General features: G+C 39.4%; 1 long non-coding RNA gene across 1 annotated transcript; it reads left to right on the top strand.

The window, feature by feature from the left end:
- Window positions 1-674: 674 nt before the first annotated feature.
- On the top strand, window positions 675-19,768 carry LOC120877822. The gene is made up of 3 exons (XR_005724407.1): window positions 675-691; window positions 3,631-3,632; window positions 19,634-19,768. It is a non-coding gene; the product is annotated as an uncharacterized LOC120877822 (long non-coding RNA).
- Window positions 19,769-20,679: the final 911 nt, after the last annotated feature.

The following is a 20,679-nucleotide window of genomic DNA, read 5'->3' as shown; positions in this document are numbered from 1 at the left end:
CCTCGGAAATGAACTGAGATCACTCTGTCATTTTTGAGAATGCATCCAAGTACTGCATTTCGGACTCTTTTATTGATCATGATGGGTACTCCATTTCTTCTGAGGGATTTCCTGCCCACAATAGTAGATATAATGGTCATCTGAGTTAAATTCACCATTTCCAGTCCATTTTAGTTCGCTGATTCCTAGAATGTCGACGTTCACTCTTGCCATCTCCTGTTTGACCACTTCCAATTTGCCTTGATTCATGGACCTGACATTCCAGGTTCCTATGCAATATTGCTCTTTACAGCATCAGACCTTGCTTCTATCACCAGTCATGTCCACAGCTGGGTATTATTTTTGCTTTGGCTCCATCCTTTCATTTTTTCTGGAGTTATTTCTCCACTGATCTCCAGTAACATGTTAGGCACCTAACCTCGGATGGGGGCAGCTGCGACCGGTGCACTAAGCATGGCCGAGATGAGCTAACCTACATCCGAGGTAAGGGGTAGAAGCCGGGAGGACCCCATGCCTGATGGGTGGCGGCCAAAAGGAGTTACCCCACATCCGAGGTCAGGGGCAGTGGTCGAAAGTGCCAGGCTGCGATGGCCCAGGAACAGCAACATAAGCACAGCTCAAATAGCAAATTAGAAAATAGGTCAGACAAAAATCATCAAAATATACCTTAGTGATGCAAATTTTAAAAAATGTGATAAAAAGAGTAAGGGAAAATAGAGTAAGAATTGTGTATTTCACTGGAGTCTTAGAAAGAGAGAGAGAGAAAGGGATATTGGTCAATTTTGAAAATAGTAGAGCCAATGCCTTTCTAAAATTCTAGAATGACATAAAATCATTCTGGATAGAAAATATAAATAAATACACACTTAGGTAGTACTATATAAACTTTGGGGGGGAAAAGAGTCTAAAGAAACATTGAGAAAGAGAAAAAAAATATTACCTTCAAACATAAAACAAACTAGTAGCTGACTTTTCATACATAGAAATCAGAATAAAATAGAATATAATTAAAAACTAGTAAAATATTCAAATAGATATTTCTCCAAAGACACATAAAAGACTAAAAATGCACATAAAAATATACTCAAAATCATTAGTCACCACATCAGTTCAGTTCAGTCACTCAGTCATGTCCAACTCTTTGCGACTCCATGAACCACAGCATGCCAGGCCACCCTGTCCATCACCAACTCCCAGAGTTCACCCAAACCCATTAGTCATCATGGAATATAAATTAAAAATCACAGTAAAATATATCCACTAGAAAAGTCAATGAAAGATAAATCATATTAAAAATGATAAGCATATGAAGCAATAAAGAATATCATATATTGCTGACTGGAATTTAAAAGTAACAAATATTTGCAGCTTCCATAGAGTACAAAAAGACTAAGTTTTATTGTACAAAATACAGAAAATTAAAGAAAAAAAAAGTTGTCTTCTAAACTTAACACTCCTAAGTATTTAACCAAGATAAATTTGAAAAGATTTCTATACTAAAATCTGTGAAGACATTTTCATAGTAGCTCTACCTGTGCACAGCCAAAACCTAGTGAAAAACCAAATAAGTGATTATTAAAATTAATTGATAGATTGAATTATTAACATGGAAAAGCATGGATTAATGTCAAAATAATTATGTTGTGAAAAATATGCCATACAAATAGTACATACTTTAGGATTGCATTTAATAAAAAATGTAAGCTACACTATAGAAGCAAAACTTAGATCAGTAGTTGCTGTTAATTGGGACCAGTGATTATATAAGAGGATGAATATGAAAAGGGCATATTAAAAATCTTGCAAGATCAATATTTTTTTAAAATTTTGATTGTTCTGATAGAATCATCAGTGTATCCATATGTCAAAATATCAAATTTTAAACTTTAAATATGTTCATATTTTTGTATGTAAATTATGTATTTCTTTCAGTTCAGTTCAGTTCAGTCTCTCAGTTGTGTCTGATTCTTTGCGACCCCATGAATAGCAGCACTCCAAGCCTCCCTGTCCATCACCAATTCCCGGAGTTCACCCAAACTCATGTCCATCAAGTCAGTGATGCCATCCAGCCATCTCATCCTCTGTCATCCCCTTCTCCTCCTGCCCCCAATCCCTCCCGGCATCAGAGTCTTTTCCAATGAGTCAACTCTTCACATGAGGTGGCCAAAATATTGGAGTTTCAGCTTTAGCATCATTCCTTCCAAAGAACATGCAGGACCGATATCCTTCAGAATGGACTAGTTGAATCTCCTTGCAGTCCAAGGGACTCTCAAGAGTCTTCTCCAATACCACAGTTCAAAAGCATCATTTCTTCAGTGCTCAGCTTTCTTCACAGTCTAACTTTCACATCCATACACGACCACAGGAAAAACCATAGCCTTGACTAGACGGACCTTTGTTGGCAAAGTAATGTCTCTCTTTTGAATATGCTATGTAGGTTGGTGATAACTTTCCTTCAAAGAAGTAAGCGTCTTTTAATTTCATGGCTGCAATCAACATCTGCAGTGATTTTGGAGCCCAAAAAGCAAAGTCTGACACTGTTTCCACTGTTTTCCTATCTATTCCCCATGAAGTGATGGGACCAAATGCCATAATCTTAGTTTTCTGAATGTTGAGCTTTAAGCCAACTTTTTCACTCTCCACTTTCACTTTCATCAAGAGGCTTTTTAAATTTCTCTTCACTTTCTGCCATAAGGATGGTGTCATCTACATATCTGAGGTTATTGATATTTCTCCCAGCAATCTTGATTCCAGCTTTTGCTTCCTTCAGCCCAGCATTTCTCTGATGTACTCTGCATGTAAGTTAAATAAGCAGGTTGACAATATACAGCCATGACATACTCCTTTTTCTATTGAGAACCAGTCAGTTATTCCAGGTCCAGTTCTAACTGTTGCTTCCTGATCTGCATATAGATTTCTCAAGAGGAAGGTCAGGTGGTCTGGTATTCCCATGTCTTTCAGAATTTTCCACAGTTTATTATGATCCACACAGTCAAAGGCTTTGGCATAGTCAATAAAGCAGAAATATATGTTTGTATGTTTGTTTGTTTTTTGGAACTCTCTTTCTTTTTCCATGATCCAGAGCATGTTGGCAATTTGATCTCTGGTCACTCTGCCTTTTCTATATCCAGCTTGAACATCTGGAAGTTTACAGTTGAGTTCAGGCTTATTGCTGAAGCCTGGCTTGGAGAATTTTTAGCATTACTTTACTAGCGTGTGAGATGAGTGCAATTGTGTGGTAGTTTGAGCATTCTTTGGCATTGTCTTTCTTTGAGATTGGAATGAAAACTGACCTTTTCCAGCCCTGTGGCCACTGCTGAGTTTTCCACATTTGCTGGCATATTGAGTGCAGCACTTTCACAGCATCATCTTTCAGGATTTGAAATAGCTGAGCTGGAATTCCATCACCTCCACTAGCTTTGTTTGTATTGATGCTTTCTAAGGCCTACTTGAATTCACATTCCAGGATGTCTGGGTCTAGGTAGATAATGTTAAAGTAAAGGAATTATTTCTCCACTGTTCTCCAGTAGCATATTAGGACCATTCAAACTGGGGATATCATCTTTCAATTTCCTATTTTTTTTGCCTTTTCATACTGTTCATGGGGTTCTCAAGGAAGGAATACTGAAGTGGTTTGACATTTCCTTTTCCAGTGGATCACATTTTGTCAGAACCCTCCACCATGATCTCTCTTGTGTGGCCCTAAACAGCCTGGCTCATAGTTTCATTCAGTTAGATAAGGCTGTGGTCCATGTGATCAGTTTGATCGTTTTCAGTGATTGTGGTTTTCTTTCGGTCTACCCTCTGGAGAAGGAAATGGCAACCCACTCCAGTATTCTTGTCTGGAAATTCCCATGGATAGAGGAGCTAGTAGGCTATAGTCCATGTGGTCGCAAAGAGTCAGACAGGACTGAGTGACTTCACTTCACTTTCACCCTCTGCTAGATAAGGATAACAGACTTATAGAAGCTTCCTGATGGGAGAGGCTTACTGAGAGGAAAACCAGGTTTTGTCCTGATGGGCAAGGCCATGCTCAGTAAATCTTTAATCCAACTTTCTGTTGATGGGCAGGGCTGTGTTCCTTTCCTGTTGTTTGACCTGAGGACAACCATGGTGGAGGTAATGAAGATAATGGTGACCTCCTTCAAAAGGTTCCCTGAACTCAGTGCCACCAACCCTGAAGCAGGTCACTGCTGACTCTCAGCTCAACTGGAGACTCCTTAGCACTCATAAGTAAGTCTGAGTCAGTCTCTTGTAAAATCACTGCTCCTTTAACCAGGTTCTGGTGTGTACAAGGTTTCGTTTGTGCCCTCTAAGTGTCTGTTTCCTCAGGCTATCAGAGAACAGTGGAGAAATAATTCTAGAAAGAATGAAGAGATAGAGCCAAAGCAAAAACAACATCCAGTTGTGGGTATGACTAGTGACAGAAGTAAAGTTGGATCTGTACAAAAAAAAATATATATATATTGCATAGGAACCTGGAGTGTTAGGTCCATGAATCAAGGTAAATTTGAAGAGGTAAAATAGGAGATGGCAAGAGTGAACATCAACATTTTAGGAATCAGTGAACTGAAATGGACTGGAATGGGTGAATTTAACTCAGATGATCATTATATCTACTACTATGGGCAAGGATCCCTTAGAAGAAAAGGAGTAGCCCTAACAGTCAACAGAAGAGTCTGAAATGCAGTCCTTGGATGCAATCTCAAAAACAACAGAATGATCTCTGTTCTTTTCCAAGACAAACAATTCAGTATCATAATAATCCATGTCTATGCCTTGACCATAATGCTGAACAAGCTGAAGTTGAATGTGTCCATGAAGACCTTCAAGACCTTCTAGAAATAACACCTCCAAAAGATTTCATCATAAGGTACTGGAATACAAAAGTAGGAAGTCGATAGATACCTAGAGTAACAGGCAAATTTGGCCTTGGAGTACAAAATGAAGCTGGGCAAAGTTTAACAGTTTTGCCAAGGAACACAATGGTCATAGCAAACACCTTCTTCCAACAACACAAGAGAAAACTCTACACATGGACATCACCAGATGGTCAATACTGAAATCAGATTGATTATATTATTTGCAGCCAAAGAGGAAGAAACTCTATACAGTCAGCAAAAATGAGACCAGGAGTTGACTGAGATTCAGATCATGAATCCCTTATTGCTAAATTCAAAATTAAATTGAAAAAAGTAGGGAAAACCACTAAACCATTCACATATAACCTAATTAATATCTCTTATGATTATAGAGTGAATGTGATAAATAGATTCAAGGGATTAGATCTGATGGAAAGAGGACCCGAAAAACTATGGATGGAGATTCATGACATTGTCCAGGAGACAGTGATCAAGACCATCCCAAAGAAAAAGAAACGCAGAAATGCAAAATGGTTCTCTGATGAGGCCTTACAAATAGCTAAGAAAATAAGAGAAGTAAAAGGCAAAGGAGAAAAGGAAGGATATACCCATTTGAATGCAGAGTTCCAAACAATAGCAAGGAGAGATAACACATTCTTCCTCAGTGGTCAGTGCAAAGAAATAGAGCAAAACAATAGAATGGGAAACACTAGAGATCTCTTCAAGAAAATTAGAGATACCAAGGGAACATTTCTTGCAAAGTTAGGCACAATAAAGGACAGATATGGTATGGATTTAACAGAAAGAGACGGTATTAAGAGGTTGCAAGAAGACACAGAACAATACAAAAAAGATATTCATAACTCAGATAACTACAATGGTGTGATCACTCACCTAGAACCAGACATCCTGGAATGCGAAGACAAGTGGGCCTTAGGAAGCATCACTACAAACAAAGCTAGTGGAGGTGATGGAATTCCAGTTGAGCTCCTTCAAATCCTGAGATGATGCTGTGAAAGTGCTGCACTCAATATGCCAGCAAATTTGGAAAACTCAGCAGTGGCCACAGGACTGGAAAGGTCAGTTTTCATTCCAATCACAAAGAAAGTCATTGCAAAAAATGTGCAAACTACCACACAATTGCACTCATCTCACACACTAGCAAAGATATGCTCAAAATTCTCCAAGCTTGACTTCAACAATAAGTGCCTGTGAACTTCCAGATGTTCAAACTCCAGTTTGCTTGGGCTTCCCTGCTTGCTCATGCAGTAAAAAAATCTACCTGCAATTTTGGCTATTTATGTGTCTATAACACAATTCATCTGTGAAGTTCATTTTTTATTTATTAATTTATCATACTAAATTATATATGATGTTTTTCATACACACATACACACACACATACACTGTGTTGCCTGTGCTATCTACTGTAGTGAGGTATGGAAATGGAGATGGCAGGCCATTTTTCTAGTTTATAATATTACATTATTGAGCATGGCATTATATTTACATTTACCGTAGATAGAGGCAGTTTCTATTTCTCATTTACTCATTGTTATTAATGGGACTGTGAAATTGTATTAAACCTTGCATTGCAACTATCAAAAAGGCCATAGTATGTCCTATTAATAAAGTAACATACAAGTGTTTTGTTTTGAAAACTGAAAGTATTAGTATCTCAATAGTGTCTGACTTCTGTAGCTGTATAGACCACAGCCTGCCAGACTCTATAGTGTCCAAGGGATTCTAGAAGCAAGAATACTGAAGTGGGAAAGCATTCCCTTCTCCAGGGAATCTTCCCAATCCAGGGAGAAAGAACATGGGGTCACCGCATTTCAGGAAGATTATTTACCATCAGTCACCAGGAAAGTCATGTTTTAAAATTTTATTGACTTAAAAATCTGGAATGAACATAATTTGATAAGGAATTTCTATGTTTTTCTGTGTCATGTCTTTCTTATTTTACTTGGATTTATTTGTCAGTTTTTCCTAATTTTTTAAAAATTGTTTATAATGGTAGCTTTTCCATCAATATCTTCTATATCTTCATGAATTTCTGCTTTGAATACTATTACTTAAATAATATATGGGTTCGTTCAATTTTCTTCTTCAATCTGGATATTAGGTCTTTAAATGGAAGCATTTAGCCATTTTCTTTCGTTTCAGTTCAGTTCAGTAGTCGTACAGTCGTGTCTGACTCTTTGTGACCCCATGGACTGCAGTTCAGGACTGATGCCAGCACTCCTTGTCCATCACCAACTCCCAGGGCTTACTCAAACTCACCTTCATTGAGTCTGTGATGCTATCCAGCCATCTCATCCTCTGTCGCCCCTTCTCCTCCTGCCTTCGATCTTTCCCAGAATCAATGTCTTTTCCAATGAGTCAGTTCTTCTCAAAAGGTGGCCAAAGTACTGAAATTTCAGCTTTAGCAAAAGTCCTTCCAATGAAAATTTAGGACTGATTTCCTGTAGGATTGGTTGATTGATTCTCCTTGCAGTCCAAAGGACTCTCAAGAGTCTTCTCCAGGACCAGTATTCAAAAGCATTAATTCTTTGGCATTCAGCTTTCTTTATAGTCCAACTCTCAGATCCATACATGACCACTGGAAAAACAATAGGTTTAACTAGATGGACCTTTGTTGGCAAATTAATGTCTCTGCTTTTTAGTAGGTTGTTATTAAGGGTCATACCTTTTATTCCTAGGAGTCAGCGTCTTTTAATTTAATGTCTGCAGTCACCATCTGCAGTGATTTTGGAGCCCCCAAAAATAAAGTCTGTCACTGTTTCCATTGTTTCCCCATCTATCTGCCATGAAGTGATGAGAACAGATGCAACGATCTTAGTTTTCTGAATGTTGAGTTTCAAGCCAAATTTTTCACTCTCCTCTTTCATTTTCATCAAAAGGCTCTTTAGTTCTTCTTCAGTTTCTGCCGTATGGGTGAGGTCATCTGCATATCTGAGGTTATTGATATTTCTCCCAGCAATCTTGATTTCAGCTTGTGCTTCATCCAGTCTGGCATTTTGTATGATGTATTCTGCATGAAAGTTAAATAGCAGGGTGACAGTATACACACTTGAAATATGTTTTTTTCTGATTTGGAACTAGTCTGTGGTTCCATGTCCAGTTCTAACTGTTTCTTCTTGACCTTCATACAGATTTCTCAGGAGGCAGGTCAGGTGGTCTAGTATTCCCATCTCTTGAAGAAGTTTCCACAGTTTGTTGTGATACACACAGCCAAAGACTTTGGCGAAGTCAATAAAGAAGTAGATGTTTTATTGGAACTTTCTTGATTTTTCTCCATTCATTTCTCCAGGGTATCTTCCTGACCCAAGGATCTAACTGGGGTCTCCTGCTTTGCAGGTGAATTGTTTACCAGCTAAGCTCCCAGGGAAGCCCTATTTAATTTAGTATGATAAATAAATAAAGAAAAATTAATTTTTTCACATGAATTCTTGTGTTCCAGACATATAAAAAATATCCTAAATTATCTACAGATATATATTTGAAACAAAGGGGAATTAATCTGAAGTTACTGGGTACAATGTGAAAATATAAAAATCATCTTTCAATGTGCAAGTGTCATGGACTGAACTGCTTTTACCCCATCAAATTTGTATTTTAAAGCCCTTATCTCAATTGTTATTTGAAGGAAGGGCCTTTGAGAGGTCATCAAGTCATGAGAGTGGGGCTCTATGATGAGATTAATGCACTTGTAAGAACTTAGGTCTCTCTCTGCTATGTGAGAATCAGAGAGAATGTATCAGTAACTAAGCCAACAAGAGGGATTTCATTAAAAACCAAGTTGGCAGACAATTTGATCTTAGACTTCACAAACTCTAGAAGTGTGAGAAATAAATTTCTGTTGTGTAAGCCACCCAGTTTGTTTTATTGTGTTACAACAGACTTAGAACATTGACAACAAGGAACAAGCTCCTTAGAAAATAATTTTTTAAAAGATTAACTTGAATAGAAATAAATCTATCAAATGGGTCTTCCATAGTGGCTCAGAGGTAAAGAATCTACATGCAATGCAGGAGGCCAAGAGATGCTGGTTTGATCACTGTGTCAGGAAGATCCCCTGGAAGAGGAAATGGCAACCCACTCCAGCTTTCCTGCCTGGAGAATGCCATGGACAGAAGAATCTGGCAGGCTACAGTCCATGAGGCCACAAAGAGTCAGACATGATTAAAGTGACTTAGATGCATGCAAAAGTATCAGATATTCAGACTAAACCTAAGTAGATGCATAATACTTAGAAGATAAATTTATGACAGAATATTGATAAAAACTAGTTTAAATATGGATTAGAATATTCATTCTAGCAAATATACATTTTCTGTCAAAGAATTCTGAATTACAATTAATCCAAATAGAGTTTAAATGATAGATTTTGAAACTGTCAAGCTCATACATTGGAACTTGTATAGAACTGAGAAAGGTCCAAAATAGCCAAATTACCTAGGAAGAACTTGCACTAGCAAATATGTAATACATACATATTTTCTCAATAACTGAGAAAGTATTTGAATTACTGCCATTGTGTTAGCACAAGGATAGAAAAATGTTATTAAATCACTCAGTCCTGTCCAACTTTTTGAGATCCCATGGACTGCAGTACGCCAGGATTCTCTGATTTTCACCATATCCCAGAGTTTGCTCAAACTCATGTCCATTGAATCAGTATGCTATCCAACCATATCATCCTCTGTTGTCCCCTTCTCCTCCTGCCTTCAATTTTTCCCAGCATCAGATTCTTTTCCAATGAGTTGCCTCTTTACATTACGTGGCCAAAAAAATGGAACTTCAGCGTCAGCATCAGTGCTTCCAATGAATATTCAGGATTGATTTCCTTTAGCATTGACTGGTTTGATCTCCTTGCAGTCCAAGAGACTCTCAAGAGTGTTCTCCAAAACTACAATTTGAAAACACCAGTTACTTTGTGCTCAGCCTTCTCTATGGTCCAACTCTAACATCCATATATGACTACTGGAAAAACTATAGGTTTGATTATATAGACCTTTGTCAGCAAAGAAATGTCTCAGTGTTTTAATACATTGTCTGGATTTTTCATAGTTTTTCTTCCAAGAAGCAAGCGTCTTTTAATTTCATGACTGCAGTCACAACCTGCCATGACTTTGGAGCCCAAGAAAGTAAAGTCTGTCACTATTTCCACTTTTCCCTCATATATTTGCCATGAAGTGACTCACAGGAAGAGTTTATAAGGCCCACTTGACTTCAAATTCCAGGATCTAAGTGTTTACATGGGTCATAAGAGCTTTTTTGTATAGTTCTTCTGTGTCTTCTCACCACCTCTTCTTAATATCTTCTGCTTCCATTAGGACCATACTATTTCTGTCTTTTATTGTGCCCATTTGTGTTCTTCATTGTGCACATCCTTTATTGTGCATGAACTGTTCTCTTGTCATCTCTAATTTTCTTGAAGAGATTTCTAGTCTTTCCCATTCTATTGTTTTCTTCTATTTCTTTGCCTTGATCACTTAGGAAGGCTTTCTCATCTTTCCTTGCTATTCTTTGCAACTCTGCATTCAGAAGGGGATATCTTTCCTTTCCTCCTTTGCCTTTCATTTCCCTTCTTTGCTCAGCTATTTATAAGGCCTCCTCAGACTATTGTGCCTTTTTGCATTTCTTCTTCTTGGGGATGGTTTTGATCACTTCCTTCTATACAAAGTCATGACTCTCCATCCATAGTTCTTCAGGTACTCTGTCTATCAGAACTAATCCCTTGAATCTCTTTGTCACTTCCACTGTATAATTATAAGGGATTTGATTTAGTTCATACCTGAATGACCTTGTGGTTTTCTCTACTTTCTTCAATTTAAGTCTGAATCTTTCAATAAGGTGCTCATGATCTGAGTCATAGTCAGCTCCAAGTCTTTTCTTTTTGTTGTTGACTGTATGGAACTGACAGAAAAATAAACAATTAGAATAGAATGAAGAGTACAAAAGAAGACACACATATATGGACATCAGATTGTTCAGTTAAATATTTAAATATACAAATTTCAATAATAAATGAAAAAGCTTGAAAGAAAATTATGATGATATACAAGAGTTGAATGAAGCCATCCACCTAACAATTATAGAATGAACATTCTTTGAAATCATGATATTCAATTAATCAAGATGTAGAGAGACATGGAGCTCATCTCTCCCCACAGGTACATCAAAAATATAACTATAAATGAAAAAATTCTCACAGATCACCAATTACACACTAACAGAGGATTTCAGACACTAAAAATGACAAGAAAGATCCGCCAGTAATGAGGTAGAAAAGAATAAAAAGGAAAAGGAAAGAGGAGACGAAGTAAGGCAGGACTTGCATCCTAGTTGGGGGTAGCTGAAGGAAAAGGGAGATTTATACATCTGAGAAGTCCCCATATTGGTGGAGAGATCACCTGGGATAGAAGGGGTCCTTTGGGAGCTATGGGAGGAGAGCGCCTGTGGCAGGCAGGACAGAGTGAGATCTCCATGTCATAGCCCTGTGTGACCCAGCCCGTGATGTGTGTCTGTGGTTCAGATGGGGGCTGGAGGCTGGAATGTGGGATTCGGAGAGCAAATCTGGGAGGGGACTGAAATTGTAAGGAGACTACCTGAAGGGGAGGGAGTGAGAAAATCTGCAACTGGGAATGCTTGTGAAGGAAACTTGTGCTGCCATAGAAGTGAAGCTCAATTGCTGAGTGATTCCTAAGGGGTGAGGATGACACTGCAGCCTCTCATCCCAAGCACTGGCCCCAGCCTCCCCAGCAACTAGGAAGGGTCACTGACAGGGCCAGCTCTCTTGTGCCTATGGCTGCCAACTACCCCACATGCCAGAGGCTCATGTAAACCCAATTGCCACAGCCTCTTCACCCCCTCCTCATTGGAATAGACTCATGGGATCCAGGGCAGCCTCAGAAGCAAATCACAGTGGGTGGCTCTCAAAGAGAAGTGGGTTGAAACCACAGCTGAGCCACGGGACTATGAAAATAAGGAAGAAAAGATGAAACCTCTCCTTGCTGCTGCACAAATCATCCACAAATTGACACACCTTTGGCTGGCTTTATAATCTCAGTGCCTACAGAAATATGAATAGACAACAAGTACTTCTACAGTCAAGACAGGTCTAGCTTTAGCAGCTGTAAACTCTGTGGGCAAAAGCATGTGGGGATAAGGCCAGGCCAGGCCAGAGTTTTAGCTGCCCCCATAGCACCTATGGTAGGTCCAGATCCATTTAGTAAAATTCTGGGACCCAGCTTCTGTGGATCTATGCTAGAGGAGGAATACTCAATGACTACACTCCCAATGGGAAAGCTGCAATTCCACCCACTTCACACTGCAGATCAGAAACATAGCTAAAAAACCAATCATAGAGGCCTCTATTTCAACAACTAGGGAGAAGACCCCACCTCTGCCAGAGCAAATGGGAGGTCCTACTCAATATGCAGTACAAGCTCTGGTTACCACAACATCAGTCTCACATACTATAAAGGGGATAATAATCAACATACACTGAGAAAGGAGGTGTGCTGACTTCTACTCTAAAAATCATTTGTGCAGCAAAAAATATTAAATACACACAGTTTACAAAAGGATGTTCTCACATAAAATAGACCTAAAAAACGGTCTAAGTTTCTGGAATTGGGTGAAAGAACCTAAAGTATTTACCCTTGAAGGCCAGCAGAGCTTAAGTGCAAGAGCTCCACAGGGAAACAGAAACTCCATTCTTGGAGGGAGTACACAAGTTTTCACATGCACTGGAATCCAGCACAGAGCAGTACCTCCATAGGAACATGGACTATACAACATAGGGGTCTTGAAGGTTCTCCTGGGGAGGGAAAGGATAATTTTAGGTCACTGTGAGAGCATGGACACTGGTAGTGAAAGCCCCATGGATTATTGATTGGGGTGAGCTCTCCCAGAGGTCCACATTTTGGCAGTAAGACCCTGTGCAACCCAACAACTTGTAGGCTTCAGTTCCAGAAAGGCTCACATCAAACAACTAACAAGATAGGAAAGCAGTCCCACTCATCAGAAGACAGGGTGCTGAAAGTGGTACTGGGCTCATAGCCATATAAAACACATTACTTGACATGGTCGTGCCCATCAGAGGGACAAGATTCAGCTACACCCACCAGAGTTCGGGTACCAACCCCCCCCCCCAGGAAGCCTGTACAATCCCAGTACACCAACCTCAATCACCAGGAGGCAGACATCAGAAAAAAAGAAACGAGAATCTTACATCCTGTGGAAAGGAAATCACAAAGGTAGAAATTTAGGCAAAATAAGATAGCAAAGAAAACATTGCAAGTGGAGGGAAGAGATAAAACCCCATAAGAACAACTAAATGAAGGGGAAATAAGCAATCATTTATAAAATAAATTCAGAGTAATGATAGCTTACTTCTTGGAAGGAAAGTTATGACAAACTCAGATAGCATATTGAAAAGCAGAGACATTACTTTGCCAACAAAGATCCGTCTAGTCAAGGCTATGGTTTTTCCAGTAGTCATGTATGGATGCAAGAATTGGACTGTAAAGAAGGCTGAGGGCCAAAGAATTGATGCTTTTGAACTGTGGCATTGGAGAAGAATCTTGAGAGTTCCTTGGACTGCAAGGAGATCCAATCAGTCCATTCAGAAGGAGATCAGTCCTGGGTGTTCTTTGGAAGGAATGATACTGAAGCTGAAACTCCAGTACTTTGGCCACTTCATGCAGAGTTGACTCATTGCAAAAGACACTGATGCTGGGAGAGACTGAGGACAAGAAGAGAAGGGGATGACAGAGGATGAGATGACTGGATGGCATCACTGACTTGATGGATGAGAGTTTAAGTGAACTCAAAGAGATGGTGATGGACAGGAAGGCCTGATGTGCTGCAATTCATCGGGTCGCAAAGAGTCGGACACAACTGAGCGACTGAACTGAACTGAACTGAATGATAGTAAGGATGGTACAAAATCTTTGGAAAAGAATGGAGGCACAGATCAAGAACAAAAAAGAAATGTTTAACAAGGAACTAGAAGATTTAATGAATAAAGAAATGGAGAACAATACAAAAAAGGAAAAAAATGCAGTGAAGGAATCAATAGCAGAATAACTAAGGCAGAAGAATGAATAAGTGAATTGGAAAAGAGAGTGGTGGAAATCACTGTCATAGAAAAGGAAAAAAAAAGGTAAGAAAAGAAATGGAGATAGTATCAGAGACTTCTGGGACAATACTAAATACACCAACATTCACATAATAGGGGTTCCAGAAAGAGAAGAGATGGGAAGAAAAAAGGATTTAAGGAAGTATTTGAAGATTTTATAACTGAAAATTCCTCTAACATGAGAAAGGAGCAACTCACTCAAATATAGGACCACAAACAATGCCATACAGGATGGACCCAAGGAAGAACATGTCAAGATACTGATACTGATCAAATGGACAACAATTAAAGGCAAAGAAAAAACTTTAAAGGCAACAGGGGAAGAGCAACAAATAGCATAAAGGAAAGAGTATCAGTCATTCAGTCATGTCTGACTCTTTGTGACCCCCATGGATATAGATCACTAGGCTCCTCTGTCCATGGGATTTCCCAGGCAAGAATACTGTAGTGGATTGATGTTTCCTTCTCTAGGGGGTCTTTCAACCCAGGGATCAAACCTGGGTCCCCATCATTGCAGGCAGATTCTTTACCATCTGAGCCATACTTGAGAAACCCCATATGATTATCAGCTGAGTTTTCAGCAGAAACTCTTTAGACCAGAAGACAGTGTCAAAATATGTTTTAAGAGATAAAAAGAAAGAGAAACTACACTTTACCTAGCAAGTTCCTCATTCAAATTTGACAGAGAAATCAAAAGTTTTACAGACAATCAAAAAATAAGAGAAGTCCGCAAAACCAAACCAAATTTACAACAAATATTAAAGGTAGTTATCTAGGTGGGGAGGGTACAATCAACTTAAAACAACCTTGTATGTATATAAACTGTTATGTCAAATCCTCAAGGAAATAGCAAGCCCAAAACTACAACAGATACATACATGATAAAGAAAAAAAAAAGCCCAAACACAACATGAAAGATGGTCATCATATCACAAAAGAAGAGAACAAAAGATGATGAGAATAAAAAAAGACCTACAAAAATAAAACCAAGCCAATTAAGAAAATAGCAATAGGATATACATATTGATTATCACCTTAAATGTAATTGGATTAAGTATTTCAATCAAAGACATAAACTGGCAGAATGTGTACAAAACAAGATCTATATATATGCTGTACACAAGGGATTCACTTCAAACCTAGTGACACATACAGACTGAAAGTGAGGGAATGGAAAAAGATGCATCATGGAAATGGAAATCAAATGAAAGCTAGAGTATCAATATTCATAAGAAAAGTAGATTTTAAAATAAAAATAATTCAGGGGGCGGTCCTAAGATGGCAGAGGAATAGGAAGGGGAGACCACTTTCTCCCCCACAAATTCATGAAAAGAACACTTAAACACTGAGTAAATTCCACAAAACAACTACTGAATGATGGCAGAGGACATCAGGCATCCAGAAAAGCAGCCCATTGTCTTCGAAAGAAGGTAGGAAAACATATAAAAGACAAAAAAAAGAGAGAGACAAAAGAGGTAGGGACAGAGCTCCATCCCAGGAAGGGAGTTTTAAAAAGAGAGGTTTCCAAACACCAGGAAACTCTCTCACTGCTGACTCTGTGGCGAGCCTTGGAAGCACAGAGGGCAACATAACAGGGAGGAAAAATAAATAAATAATTAAACCCCACAGATTACGACCCCAACAGTAACTCCCCCAGCAGAGAAGCAGTGCATACGCCTGCACCCACCACTAGCAAGCAGGGGTTAGGCAGGGAGGAGCAGGCTGCATTGCTTAGAGTAAGGATCTGGCCTGAATGCCCCAAGGGCAATCTGAGCGAACTAACTTAGGCTAGCAATCCAGACTGTGGAATAGCTACCACGCGAAAAGCCCTAAGACACCACCAGGTCTGCACACAGAACAAAGGACTGAACAGAACTAGCCAGCTGCAGACCATCCTTGTCCGGTGACAGGCAGGCAGAGCTGAAAGGGGGCAATTGCAGCCCCAGAGAGACATTATCTACCAAACTGCAAGCAAGCTTCTTTGCTAACTAAGATTTCTTGGGGTTATGGACAGTCAACATCCATGAGAAGGTACGCCAGTTGTACACCCAGAAAACCGAGCAGCAGGGACGGGGGAAGCAATAAGTCACAGCAACCATGCTCGCCAAACACCTCATCACCTGAGCTGCTCGAACCTGGGAAGGGCACAAAACGCAGGCACCTCTGAGGACTGCCCGAGTGCCTGAACCTGAGTGGCTTAGACCTGGGAGGTTCATGCAGCCCAGGGCTGGCCTCGGACGGTTCCTGGCAGAGCAACCTAGAGCCTGAGCTGTGTGAGCAGGAAGGACACACACGCTGTGAGCGAGGGCAGGCCCAGTGTGGCTGAGACACTGCGAGCACACTCCAGTGTTATTTATTTGCAGCGTCCCTCCCTCCCGACAGTGCGACTAAACAAATGAGCCTGAAAGAAAGTGTCCACCACTGCCCCTCTTGTGTCAGGGTGGAAATCAACCACTGAAGAGACCAGCAAACACAAGAAGCTAAAACAGAGGGAACCTCCTTGGAAGTGACAGGTGCAATAGATTAAAACCCTGTAGTTAGTACCGACTACATAAGAAGGGGCCTATAGATCTTGAGAAATATAAGCTGGACCAAGGAACTATCCAAAAATGAACTGACCCCACAATACCTGTAACAACACCAGAGAAAGTCCTAGAAATATTTTTACTATTTTTAGGATCATTTTTAATTTTTTTAAAGTCCTCTATTACTCTTTTAATTTTTACTTTTACAACCTACTATTACTTTGCAAAAAAAATACCCTATTTTTTTAAAAGCAAACTTCATATATATATATATATATAATCTTTGTGACTTTTTTCTTTTTTTTCTTCTTTTTTTAATATTGGAATTTTTGAAAATCCAACCTCTACTTTAGATTTGTAATATTTGCTTTTGGGTATTGTTATCAATTTTGTACCTTTAAGAACCTCATCTTCAGCACCGATTTTTACTTGGGAGTGAGATTACTGGCTTGATTCCTCTCTTTCCCTTTGGACTCTTTTTTTCTCCACCAGGTCTCCTCTGTCTCCTCCTTTCCCTCTCTCTTCTCTACCCAACTCTGTGAATCTCTGTGTGTTCCAGACAGTAGAGAACACTTAGGGAACTTATTACTGGCTGGATCTGTCTCTCTCCTCTTGATTCCCCCCTTTTATCCTCCTGGCCACTTCTGTCTCCTTCCTCCCTCTTCTCTTCTCTGTATAACTCCGTGAACATCTCTGAGTGATCCAGTTGTGGAGTGCACATAAGGAAGTGATTACTGGGTAGCTTGCTCTCTCCTCTATTGATTCCACCTCATCTCATGCTTGTCACCTCTAAATCCCTCCTCCCTCTTCTCTTCTCCATGTAACTCTGTTAACCTCTCTGGGTGTCCCTCACTGTGGAGAAACTTTTCATCTTTAACCTAGATTTTTATCAACGGTGCTGTATAGAAGCAGAAGTCTTGAGACTACTGTAAAAATAAGACTGAAAACCAGAAGCAGGAGGCTTAAGTCCAAATCCTGAGAACACCAGAGAACTCCTTACTCCAGGGAACATTAATTGACAGGAGCTTATCAAACTCCTCCATACCTACACTGAAACTAAGCACCACCCAAGGGCCAACAAGTTCCAGAGAAGACATACCACACAAATTTTCCAGCAACACAGGAACACAGCCCTGAGCTCCAATATACAGGCTGGCCAAAGTTACTCCCAAACAATTGACATGTCATAACTCATTACTGGACACTTCATTGCACTCCAGAGAGAAGAAATCCAGCTCCAGCCACCAGAACACCCACACAAGCTTCCCTAACCAAGAAACCTTGACAAGCCACCTGTACAACCCTACCCACAGTGAGAAAACTCCACAATAAAGAGAACCCCACAAACTTCCAGAATACAGAAAGGACACCCCAAACTCAACATTATAAACAAGATGAAGAGACAGAGGAATACCCAGCAGGTAAAGGAACAGGATAAATGCCCACCAAACCAAACAAAAGAAGAAGAGATAGGGAATCTACCTGATAAAGAATTCCTAACAATGATAGTGAAAATGATCCAAAATCTTGAAATCAAAATGGAATCACAGATAAATAGTCTGGAGACAAGGACTGAGAAGATGCAAGAAAGGTTTAACAAGGACCTAGAAGAAATAAAAAAGACTCAATATATAATGAATAATGCAATAAAAGAGATCAAAAACACTCTGGAGGCAACAGATAGTAGAATAACAGAGGCAGAAGATAGGATTAGTGAAGTAGAAGATAGAATGGTAGAAATAAATGAATCAGAGTGGAAAAAAAAAAAGAATTAAAATAAATGAGGACAATCTCAGAGACCTCCAGGACAGTGTTAAATGACCCAACATTTGAGTCATAGGAGTCCCATAAGAAGAAGACAAAAAGAAAGACCATGAGAAAATCCTTGAGGAGATAATAGTTGAAAACTTCCCTAAAATGGGGAAGGAAATAATCACCCAAGTCCAAGAAACCCAAAGTCCCAAACAGGATAAACCCACCACAAAACACCCCAACACACACATTAATCAAATTAACAAAGATCAAACACAAAGAACAAATATTAAAAGCAGCAAGAGAAAAACAACAAATAACACACAAGTGGATTCTCATAGGGATAACAGCTGATCTTTCAATAAAAACTCTTCAGGCCAGGAGGGAATGGCAAGACATACTTAAAGTGATGAAAGAAAATAACCTACAGCCCAGATTACTGTACCCAGCAAGGATCTCATTCAAATATGAAGGAAAAATCAAAAGCTTTTCAGGCAAGCAAAAGCTGAGAGAATTCAGCACCACCAAACCAGCTCTCCAACAAATCCTAAAGGATATTCTCTAGACAGGAAACACAAAAAGGGTGTATAAACTCAAACCCCAAACAATAAAGTAAATGGCAATGGGATCATACTTATCAATAATTACCTTAAACATAAATGGGTTGAATGCCCCAACCAAAAGACAAAGTCTGGCTGAATGGATACAAAAACAAGACCCCTATATATGTTGTCTACAAGAGACCCACCTCAAAACAGGGGACACATCCCAACTGAAAGTGAAGGGCTGGGAAAAGATATTTCACGCAAATAGAGACCAAAAGATAGCAGGAGTAGCAGTACACATATCAGATAAAATAGACTTTAAACCAAAAGCTGTGAAAAGAGACAAAGAAGGACACTACATAATGCTCAAAGGGTCAATTCAAGAGGAAGATATAAAAATTATAAATATATATGAACCCAACATAGGAGAACTACAATATGTAAGACGAATGCTAACAAGTATGAAAGGGGAAATTAACAATAACAGAATAATAGTGGGAGACTTTAATACCCCACTCACACCTATGGACAGATCAACTAAACAGAAAATTAACAAAGAAACACAAACTTTAAATGGTACAATAGACCAGTTAGACCTAATTGATATCTATAGGGCATTTCACCCCCCAAAAAATGAATTTCAACTTTTTCTCAAGTGCACACGGAACCTTCTCCAGGATAGATCACATCCTGGGCCATAAATCTAGCCTTGATAAACTCAAAAAAAAAAAAAAAAAAAAAAGAAAAGAAAAAAAAGAAAGAAAGAAAAGCAAAAGAAAGAAAAGAAAAGAAAGAAAGAAATAATTTCAAGCATCTTTCCTGACCACAATGCAGTTAAGATTAGATCTTAATTACAGGAGAAAATTATTAAAAATTCCAACATATGGAGGCTGAACAACACACTGCTGAATAATCAACAAATCATGGAAGAAATCAAAAAAGAAATCAAAATATGCATAGAAATGAATGAAAATGAAAACAGAACAACCCAAAACCTGTGGGACATGGTAAAAGCAGTGCTAAAGGGAAAGTTCATAACAATATAGGAATACCTCAAGAAACAAGAAAAAAGTCAAATAAATAACCTAACTCTACACTTAAAGCTCAACATTCAGAAAGCAAAGATCATGGCAACCAGTCTCATCACTTCATGGGAAATAGATGCGGAAACAGTGGCAGACTTTATTTTGTGGGGCTCCAAAATCACTGCAGATAGTGACTGAAGCCATGAAATTAAAAGATGCTTACTCTTTGGAAGAAAAGTTATGACCAACCTAGATAGCATATTCAAAAGCAGAGACATTACTGTGCCGACTAAGGTCCATCTAGTCAATGCTATGGTTTTTCCTGTGGTCATGTATGGATGTGAGAGTTGGACTGTGAAGAAGGCTGAGTGCCGAAGAATTGATGCTTTTGAACTGTGGTGTTGGAGAAGACTCTTGAGAGTCCCTTGGACTGCAGGGAGATGCAACCAGTCCATTCTGAAGGAGATCAGCCCTGAGATTTCTTTGGAAGGGCTGATGCTAAAGCTGAAGCTCCAGTACTTTGGCCACCTGATGTGAAGAGTTGACTCATTGGAAAAGACTCTGATGCTGGGAGGGATTGAGGGCAGGAGGAGAAGGGGACGACCGAGGATGAGATGGCTGGATGGCATCACTGACTGGATGGACGTGAGTCTGAGTGAACTTCAGGAGTTGGTGATGGACAGGGAGTCCTGGTGTGCTGCAATTCATGGGGTCACAAATAGTTGGACATGACTGAGTGACTGAAATGGACTGAACACCTAAAGCAACTAGAAAAGGAAGAAATGAAGAATCCCAAGGTTAGTAGAAGGAAAGAAATCT

This window comes from Oryx dammah, unplaced genomic scaffold (genome assembly GCF_014754425.2).
Source record: "Oryx dammah isolate SB20612 unplaced genomic scaffold, SCBI_Odam_1.1 HiC_scaffold_18, whole genome shotgun sequence".
Classification (NCBI taxonomy): Eukaryota; Metazoa; Chordata; class Mammalia; order Artiodactyla; family Bovidae; genus Oryx; species Oryx dammah.
The sequence above is the reverse complement of the archived record's forward strand: the minus strand, read 5'-3'. Positions and strand labels throughout refer to the sequence as shown.